Raw genomic sequence first — 9,361 nt, forward strand, 5'->3', positions numbered from 1 at the left:
TTGTTATTCAATTCAAGATTGAAGTTCTTCCCTGGGAAGCTGAGGTCTAGATGGACTGGTCCATACACCATCACCAAAGTATCACCTCATGGCTATGTCGAATTACTTGATGAAGCCTCAAAACAAACCTTCACAGCTAATGGACATAGGGTGAAGCACTACTTTGGTGGCCCTTGGAGCAAGGAAGAGAGTGTGCAACTCTTAATATGATCAAAGAAGCTGCACTGTCAAGCTAAGGACAATAAACAAGCGCTTCATGGGAGGCAACCCATGCACAGGGAGTCTTTTATTTTCATTCTTTAGTAACCAATAATGATTAAGTAGACTAGTACATGGTGTATGCAAGGCACTAAGTTTGATGTGGCCAATTTTGAAGTAATGGCAAAAGTGTGTTCTACAACACTTAGCCACAAACTAAGTTTGGTGTCCATACATACACGAAAATGCTAGACTATGAAAGTATAGTCATCATTTTAGTTATTCAAAAAAAAAAAAAAACGTTGAAATAGCATGTGATGTAGGTAAAATACTAAGTTTAGTGTGGCTATCTTTGGAATTAATTCCATAGAACACTTAGTCACAAACTAATTTTGGTGTCTTTACTTACATTAATAATGCTAGAAAAAGAGATTAGGGAATCAATTCATAAATTTCAATTTGAGATTAGTCAATTTTGCATAGGAACGTCATCATAAGTTGTTAGCTATTAATGTCACTTTAAGAATCTCAAGCTTTTGGAATTTTGTTGCAGGAATGAAAGAAAGAAGTGATGGGGAATCTTGGAAGCATATAATGAAAGAAAGAAGTGATGGGAATCTTGGAAGAGAGATCACGGATGCATTGGAGTCACATGAGTCTTAAACTTTGTGCATTGGAAAGAAGTGAACTCATCATGCATTGGGCACAAGGAAGCATGCTCCCCATGCCATGACCGAGCCTTAAATACCACTAGAACCATGCATCCTCACCAAAGTTCACTTTAAATACTTCAACCACATTCATCAAAACTCATTCTTCATCACTCATCCTTCTACCCCCATAACCTCATTTCATCACCCGAAGTCACACTACACCCCTATCTCACTCCATGTTTCATATATTCTTGCCTTAGGCCTAATCTTTACCCAACAAAACTCTTAAAGCATTACATCTCTCACATAACCGAAACACTCAACCTCCTTCACCATCATTTTCTATCTTCTCTAAGTCACCGTGCTTATCTCATATCCCTCTCATTCACAACTATTTTCTTTATGCTTGAGGACAAGCATTGATCTAAGTTTGGTGTGGAAGATTCAACCCTTGCAAGTGAATTTCAATGGCCTCATCATCAAGGGATAGGAGAGGAAATGAAGGACAAGACACCTTTGATGAAAGAAGATTCAAATCCAAGCATAATGAGCGCATCTTTAGTTGGATGTCAAGCAAAGATGTTGTTCCGGAGTTACCTTTCAAGCTAAAGAAAGATGAATACCCTGAGATACAAAAAATAATCAGAAAAAGGGGATGGGAGCTTCTCTGTGACCAACCTCAAGAAGTGAGCATGCTTCTCATCCATGAGTTCTACACTAATGTGATAAGAGAATACGATGATGAAGAACCATACATGAGTTATGTAAGAGGTGTGACTGTTGATTTTAGCCCGGACACCATCAACAGGGTGCTAAAGGTCAAGGCAAAACAGTTCAAACGAGCTAGCTATGAAGAAAGGGTTGAAAATAACCCAAAATACATGGATGTGGTGAGCGACTTATGCAGGGTAGGCACGGATTGGGTGTTTGATTCACATGGACAACCACTCAAACTTCGGAGAGGTGATCTCATACCTCAAGCAAAAGGATGGCATGACATAGTGAGGAGATCATTGATGTCCACTTCAAATAATTCTGAGGTAACGGTGAATAGAGCAATAATGATCCATTGTATAATGAAAGGAGGGGAAATCAATGTTGGAGACATTATAGCCAAGAACATCATTGACATAGCTCAAAAAGTCAAACAGGACAGCTGGCTAGGATATCCTAGTACTATTCTGCGCCTATGTGAAGAAGCTGGAGTGCCTCTTGAAGAATTTGGAGAAACTGATTTGGTCTCTATCGGAAAGCCTCTCACCCGAGAAAGGTTGGAATTTATCACCACAACCCAATTGGAAAGGCAACCTTTAGCAAGAAGGAAGAAAAGGAAAGAAGTAAGACAAGAGGAGGAGCCTCAAGAAATGGATGAATCTCACACCTTGAACATGAATCAACTCCAAGCCGCCTTGGAAGGAATCTCTGGGCAATACTCACAAATTCAAAGAAGCCAAGAGGAGCAAGCTCAACAACAAAGAGACCTTTGGCAATTGATGGATCAACAAAGAGGGGTTCAAGTTCAATGGATGAACCAACAAAATGAATACCAAACACACATGATGGAACTACAACAAGAACAATATGCCAAGATGCAAGAAGCCATCAATAATTCAACTGTCGAATACGGAAAAGCCATGGAGAAAGTAATAGAAGAACAAGCTCAACTAAGGAAAGAGCAAGCTCAGCAAAGGGAGCTTCTCCATAGGTTGGATGCTAGACATGATGCATTTCACAAAGACTTCAATGAAAGCAGAATGTTCAGGGAAGCCAGGTATAAGGACAGACTTGACTATGATATATGCACCCAAGAAAAGCTCAGTTACCTCTGTTCCACACCCCCATTACTCAACCCACAAATTAAAACCTTCAATGAAGCTCGCAAGATATTTGAAGAGCAGGAACTTGCAAGGGTAAGATTCAATCAACAAAGGCTACAGGAGACAATGATAAGCTCAGGAATTTGGCAAAGAGAAGATCCAAAGGGGGATTCAACAACAAAGCAACAAGGAGAGTTAAGAAGTAAAAAGAAAGAAGATCCAAAGGGGGATTCAACAACAAAACAACAAGGAGAGTTGAGGAAGAAAAAGAAAGAAGATCCAAAGGGCAAAGGAAAGCAAGGAGAATCAAGCAAAGGAAAAGGGACATGAAGACTAAAGGTGGTGAAGTTCCTTTGTTTTTCTTTATGTTTCTTTATGTTTTATTAAATAAAGAAGATGTATGTCTGAAATATGGTATACCTTCTAGGATGCATTTTCTTTTTGAAGCATTGTCTTTTATGTTGCCCATTCCATGCATCACTACTCACAGATTTGGAATGGTTGCTTGTCTTGAGTACTTTTACTTGTCAATGGAATAAAAGATGTAGTTTGAGCAAAAACAGAGAGAATCCTAGTTTAAAAAGAATCATGTTGTCCCATGAGAAAAGTGCTAGCATACATGCATTTATTGTGAAAGAGACAAGGCTCAATGAACTCAAAAGAATGCTTGTTTATACAAGACTAGTTTGGTTGAGGATCACAAAGACCTTATAAGTAAAAGCACAAATAACCTTGACAATAAAGAAAAACAGAAAACAAAGAATGAAAGGCTAGGCATCAATGACAAATTTGGATATGTGTCTGTGGTGATTGATGTTAAGAGACATACTTGGGTTAGTAAATCCGAGGGGTGCTTCATCACCCGATAACTTGAGTTAACTAACTCGGGATTATCGATTGAAAACCCACAATCAAGAGTAGCTCTTTAACAGAACATTTAGCAACCCAAAGAGGTGCTGGACACCACTATCCAAATAAAACTTCAATGTTATATGCCTGTGATTGAATGTGTTAAGGAGAGAGGCTTGAGTTAGTAAATCTTTAAGAGTGTCTCAACACTTAACAACTTGAACCAACTGGTTTGGGATTGTTGATTGAAAACTTATGCTAAAAAGCCGCCTTAAGACAAGATTTCGAGCTTGGTTGAAATAAGAAGGAATCTAAAAAAGAGGAGAAGAGCATCAAGAAAAGAATGGTTCAAGGATCATGTGCTGTGATAATAAAAAAAAAGGGTCTAGTGAAGTTAACCAATTTAGTATTGAAGCAAGAATTTTAATTGAGAGAGTTGAATAGCCATGTTTATTTACAATAAATCAAGGATCACACAAATGAGGATGACATGCTCAATGAAAAAAATTCTTCTTTGGAAAAACATTCAAGTCTTACATCTTAGATCCTTGTGACAAAGTCCTTTATATTTTGCTTGGGGACAAGCAACATTTTAAGTTTGGTGTTGTGATGCAATTGCATATTTGCTATATTAGCTAGTTAGTTTAGTTGATTTTAGCTTGATTTCACTCATTTTCTCTAAATAAACAAGTCCTTTTATGAGTTTGTTTTCATGCATGAGAGTACCAAGGAATATGTTGATTCTAGCCAAGTTCATGCAAATGATTTAAGGAATGCATATATGAATGAGTATGAATGAATCTCATGAAATTTATTGCATGAATTGGTAAGACTTTGAAGCTATTTCCCTTGTTGATGATAGGTGATGAAACAAGGAAGCATGGAAGCAAGAATGATGCAAGCTGGGCAAGAAGTTGGCGTTGCCAACTTGGATATAATGGGCGTTGTTCTTGGCAACGCCAGGAAGAGGAGTTGGCGTTGCCAACTTGAGAAATAAGGTGCGTTTTCATGGACAACGCCAGGCAACCAAGAAGCAAAGTTGGCGTTGCCAACTTGAGGAATGTGGTGCGTTGTTGAGGACAACGCCAGGCAGCCCTGGAGAAGCAAATTTGGGCGTTGCCAACTCTAGAAGGGCGTTGCCAACGCCAATTTGTGAAGCAAGCTTGGCAGCCCTGGAGAAGCAAAGTTGGCGTTGCCAACTTGAGGAATAGGCTGCGTTGTTGAAGGCAACGCCAAGGCAGCCCCTGGAGAGCACTTGGGCGTTGCCAACTTGGAGAAAGGAGTGAGTTATTCAAGGCAACGCCAAGCACAAGAATGAAGCCTTGAAGAGGAGCTCGAGGGCGTTGCCAACGCCAAGAACTATAGGCGTTATTCAAGGCAACGCCAAGCAACTTTGGCACCATAGGAAACAACCTCGAGCACGTTGCCAACGCCACTATCATTGGCGTTATCCTTGGCAACGCCAGAAATGGTTGCTTGGCTAGGCACCAAGTCTTGGGTGCCAGCCAAGTTGCCAACGCCAGGGACATGCACCATTCAGGTTGCCAACGCCAGAATGTGCTACCAGCCAGGTTGCCAACGCCAGAATGTGCTGCCAGCCAAGTTGCCAACGCTAGAATCAAGTTGCCAACGCCAAGTCTTGCCAACCACGTTGCCAACGCCAGGAAGGGCACCAATCAAGTTGCCAACGCCCATAAGCCATGCCATGCACGTTGCCAACGCCCATAAGCCTTGCCATGCACGTTGCCAACGCCAGGAAGCAAACATGGAGCCTTGAGAAAGGCTCGAGCACGTTGCCAACGTGCTGAAGAGAAGGAGTGTTTGGCAACAACGCCAGGATGGTGAAGAAATTGTGATGCACGTTGCTAACTTGGAATGTATGGGCGTTATCCACAACAACTCCAACAAGGCAGCCTGACCATGTCCTCTTCAATGGAAGATATCTGGAGCTACAGAGATCCAAATTGAGTGCTTCCAGTTGCATTGGAAAGCTGACATTCAGAGCTTTCCAACCATATATAATAGTCTATGGTGGAGCACAAAATTGAAGCCAAACCAGAGTCATCTTTAGGCCTTAAAAACAAGAACATGAAGTGAAATTCAAGAAGGCTAGAGATTAGCCTTGGAGTGTGGCACGAGCACGTTGCCAACGTGCTAGATAAGGGGCGTGTTTTGCAACAACGCCAGCCCCAAGCCCCTGCCTTGGGAGGCTAGGCACGAGCACGTTGCGAACTTGGGAGTGAAGGTGCGTTTTTGGCAACAACTTGGCAGCTTGACCTTACCTTCTTTGAGGAACCATAACTTGAGCTAGGAAAGTCCAATTGAGGTGATTCCAGTGGCATTAGAAAATAGACATCAAGAGCTTTCCAATGATGTATAGTAGTTCATATTGAAGCAGAAGGTTGACACTAAAATTCTGGGCTACATTTAGCATGAAAGTAGAGCCAAGAAGAGGAAAAGCAAGTTGTTAGCAACAACTTGGGCTAGCAACGCCCAAGTCTCATACTTCACTTCCAGGAAAATGTCATGCACGTTGCCAACGTGCATTAGGCCTGGAGTTATTGCCAATAACGCCCCTCAATGGGCCAGAATGGTTGCCAACTTGCTCTGCTTCCCCTATTCATCACAAAGGCCAACAACTTCTTCAATTGAACCAAGAATGCAACAATGAGAAAGCCCACATTGCTAACCCAAATTGAAGATCTCTGAAAGAGTTTTGGGACTAGTATAAATAGAGATTGAGTTTGTACTTAAGGAGGACTTTTTTTACACTTTTTAAACACTTAGAATTTTTAGACTCTTTGGCACTTTAATTTTGAGAACTCTTTTGGTACTTCCGGGAGGATACCCGGAGAGCTCTCTTTGGTTTTTCTATTGGAACTTTTCTTCTTCATTTTCAAGTTTTGAGCACTTCATTCTTCTTCTTCTTCTTCCTTTATATTTAGTTTAATTTTTTTGTTCATGGCAATTGTTGTTGAAATTGGAGCAATGACTCACTAAACCCCACTTTCATTAGGGGGAGGAGCTCTGTTTGTTGGAATGAATTGGTGAACCCATCTTCTCCTCCTCAATTCTAGTGGTTGATCTAAAGAGGGAACTCTTGATCTTCAAAGATTCAACCACCATCGAGAGAGGGGTTAATCTATATGAATTATGTGGTGAGTTTGAGGAATGAGCCACAAAATTCAGTTTAGAGTTCATCCTTTCATGATTTCTTTAATCAATATACCTTGGTTAGTATGTGAGATGTAACTCTCCTTGGTTGAGATTATAGGAATTGTGTGGCTGGATTAGATTTGAGCTTCATCTCTTCTCATGAACAATTAGATCACGAGAGTGGCAATTGGTTATGTTGAGAGAGATTGAATCACCAAGAGATTGGGATTCAATCACCCACTTGCCATAGATCTATACCCATGATTGAGAAGGATTTGACTAACATCAATTCATGAAAACTAGCATCTCTGATCCCTAATGATCCTCTCTATCATTAATTCTCATTTCTCTTGCTCTAGTTATTTGATTACCCTTTTCCCAATCCCCTTCTACATTCTGTCTATTTACTACTCTTGTTATTTACATTCTGTTCATTTACTTCTTGCCATTTACTTTTGTGTTCTTTAAATTTCTGCAACCTTTAATTCCTTGCAATTTATCTTTGATGTCATTTAAGTTTCTTGCACTTTAAGTTTCCGTCATTTACTTGCACTTTATTTCTTTATTCTAGTTCTTTACATTCTTTGCCATTTAAATTCTTGCAATTCAAAAATCAAAATGCTCATGAAATTAAAACTATGTTTGCTTGACTAAATTTACCATTAGCTAAAGTTGCTTAATCTACCAATCTCCGTGGGATCGACCTCACTCTTAGTGAGTTTTATTACTTGATACGACCCGGTATACTTGCCGGTTGTACGTGAAACTCAATTTTTACGTATCACTAGATCACAGAATCCTCTGTCAATTTTTGTTTCCCCTATGATGCAGGGGATATGAAAACTTCCTGGGTCTGTTTTCTTAGAGACTATGTCCTTCTTGATGAGGGCACTGCATTCTTTGTTCATTATTACAGTTTGTCCTCCCTTCAAAACTCTTTTCTTGCTCAGTAATTCCTTCAAATACTTGATATGTGTAGGCATCTGCTGGAGAATCTCAAGAAAGGGAATATTGATATGGAGAGACTTAAATGTCTCTAAAAACCTTGAATATGTTTTTCCTTTTTCACCTCCTCCTAACCTCTGAGGAAATGGTGCTTTTGGTTGGTATGTTTCTAGCATGCCTTTATTTTGCAGTTCCTTGGCTTGCTCAGTTTCACTTTCCTGCTTAGCTTCTTCCACACCTTCCTTCAAGATTTCTGGCTCCTGTTCTGAGGGTCTGATTCCTTCTTCTTCTGAGACTTCCTTCAATATGGTGATGGCCTTGCATTCTTCCCATCTCACTCCCTTTTGTTCCCCTTTAGGATTCTTTTCTGTGTCACTAGGGAACACTGCAGTTGACTTGGGGGCCTGTTGAGATAGCTCTCCTACTCGAGACTCCATCCTCTTGAGTTTTTCACCATGGTTCCTTAAGGTAGATCTCACATCATCCCTAAAGCTTTTCAACTCACTTATGTCCTGACCCATGTTTGCAAGCATTCCTTCTATCCTGTTTAATTGATCTTGAAATTGTTGGTTCGGATTAGGTTGGGCAGGTTGATTATTTTGGCCATGATATGGTGGTTGGGAGGAAGTGTTTTGTGTGGCTTGGTATGATCTTTGGTTGGAGTTTTGGTATGTGGAATTGTTATGTTGGTTGGGGTTGTAAGGTTTGTGGTTTTGTGGTTGGGTTTGCTGGTTTCCCCACCCAAAGTTTGGGTGGTTTTTCCAGCCTGGGTTGTAAGTGTTGGAATGTGGATCATATGGTTGCCTTTGTTGATTTCCCACATAGTTGGCCTCTTCCCAATCACCTCCTTCAGTGCTTACTTCCTCTTGATCTTGTGTGTGTATTGCAGCCACTTGATTTGTTTCTAATTTCCTGGTGAGCTCTGCTAGTTGCTTGGCAAACACCTTGTTTTGGGCTAGAATTGTATCAACATGGTTCAGCTCCATGACTCCCTTAGTGTTGTGTCTCTCTGAAGCATAGTAGTACTCATTCTCAGCCACTGTCTCAATCACTTCAATGGCTTCTTCCACAGTCTTTTTCCTGTTCAATGAACCTCCTGATGAATGGTCTACAGCCTTCCTTGATTCATAAGAAAGTCCATCATAGAAAATATGCAATTGCACCCAGTCATGGAACATGTCTGGTGGGCATTTCCTTGTCAAATCCTTGAACCTCTCCCATGCCACGTAGAGAGTTTCACCATCTTGTTGTCTAAAAGTCTGAACCTCAGATCGAAGCCTACTGACCTTTTGTGGGGGGTAGAAACATGCCAGAAACTTGCTTTCCACCTCATCCCAGGTTGTTAGGCTCCCCCTTGGGAATGATTCCAGCCACTTAGCTGCCTTGTCCCTAAGTGAAAATGGGAACAAGAGCAGTTTATAGGCATCTTCCTGGACTCCATTGGACTTCACAGTGTCGCAAATTCTCAGGAATTTTGTGAGATGTTGGTTTGGATCTTCATTAGCACTCCCACCAAATGAACAATGATTCTCCACCAGTGATATTAGCTGTGGTTTGAGTTCAAAATTGTTGACCTGAATGGGTGGTTTCTGAATGCTGCTACCACAATTCCCAGAGGTTGGGTTTATGTATGAACCAAGAACCCTCCTCTCGGGAATGGCATTGTTTCCATCAGCTCTCTCATGGTTGTGAACTTCTCTATCCATGTTGAGATCTAGAGCTTCCTCAAAATTGTCCTCAGAT

At 40.8% G+C, this 9,361-nt stretch overlaps 1 non-coding gene across 1 annotated transcript; it reads left to right on the forward strand.

Annotated features, from left to right (window-relative positions):
* The first annotated feature begins 8,794 nt into the window (after window positions 1-8,794).
* Window positions 8,795-8,898, forward strand: LOC130971529 (small nucleolar RNA R71). The gene has a single exon (XR_009082743.1). It is a non-coding gene; the product is annotated as a small nucleolar RNA R71 (small nucleolar RNA).
* The last annotated feature ends 463 nt before the right edge of the window (window positions 8,899-9,361 follow it).

Source organism: Arachis stenosperma, chromosome 3, assembly GCF_014773155.1.
Source record: "Arachis stenosperma cultivar V10309 chromosome 3, arast.V10309.gnm1.PFL2, whole genome shotgun sequence".
NCBI lineage: Eukaryota > Viridiplantae > Streptophyta > Magnoliopsida > Fabales > Fabaceae > Arachis > Arachis stenosperma.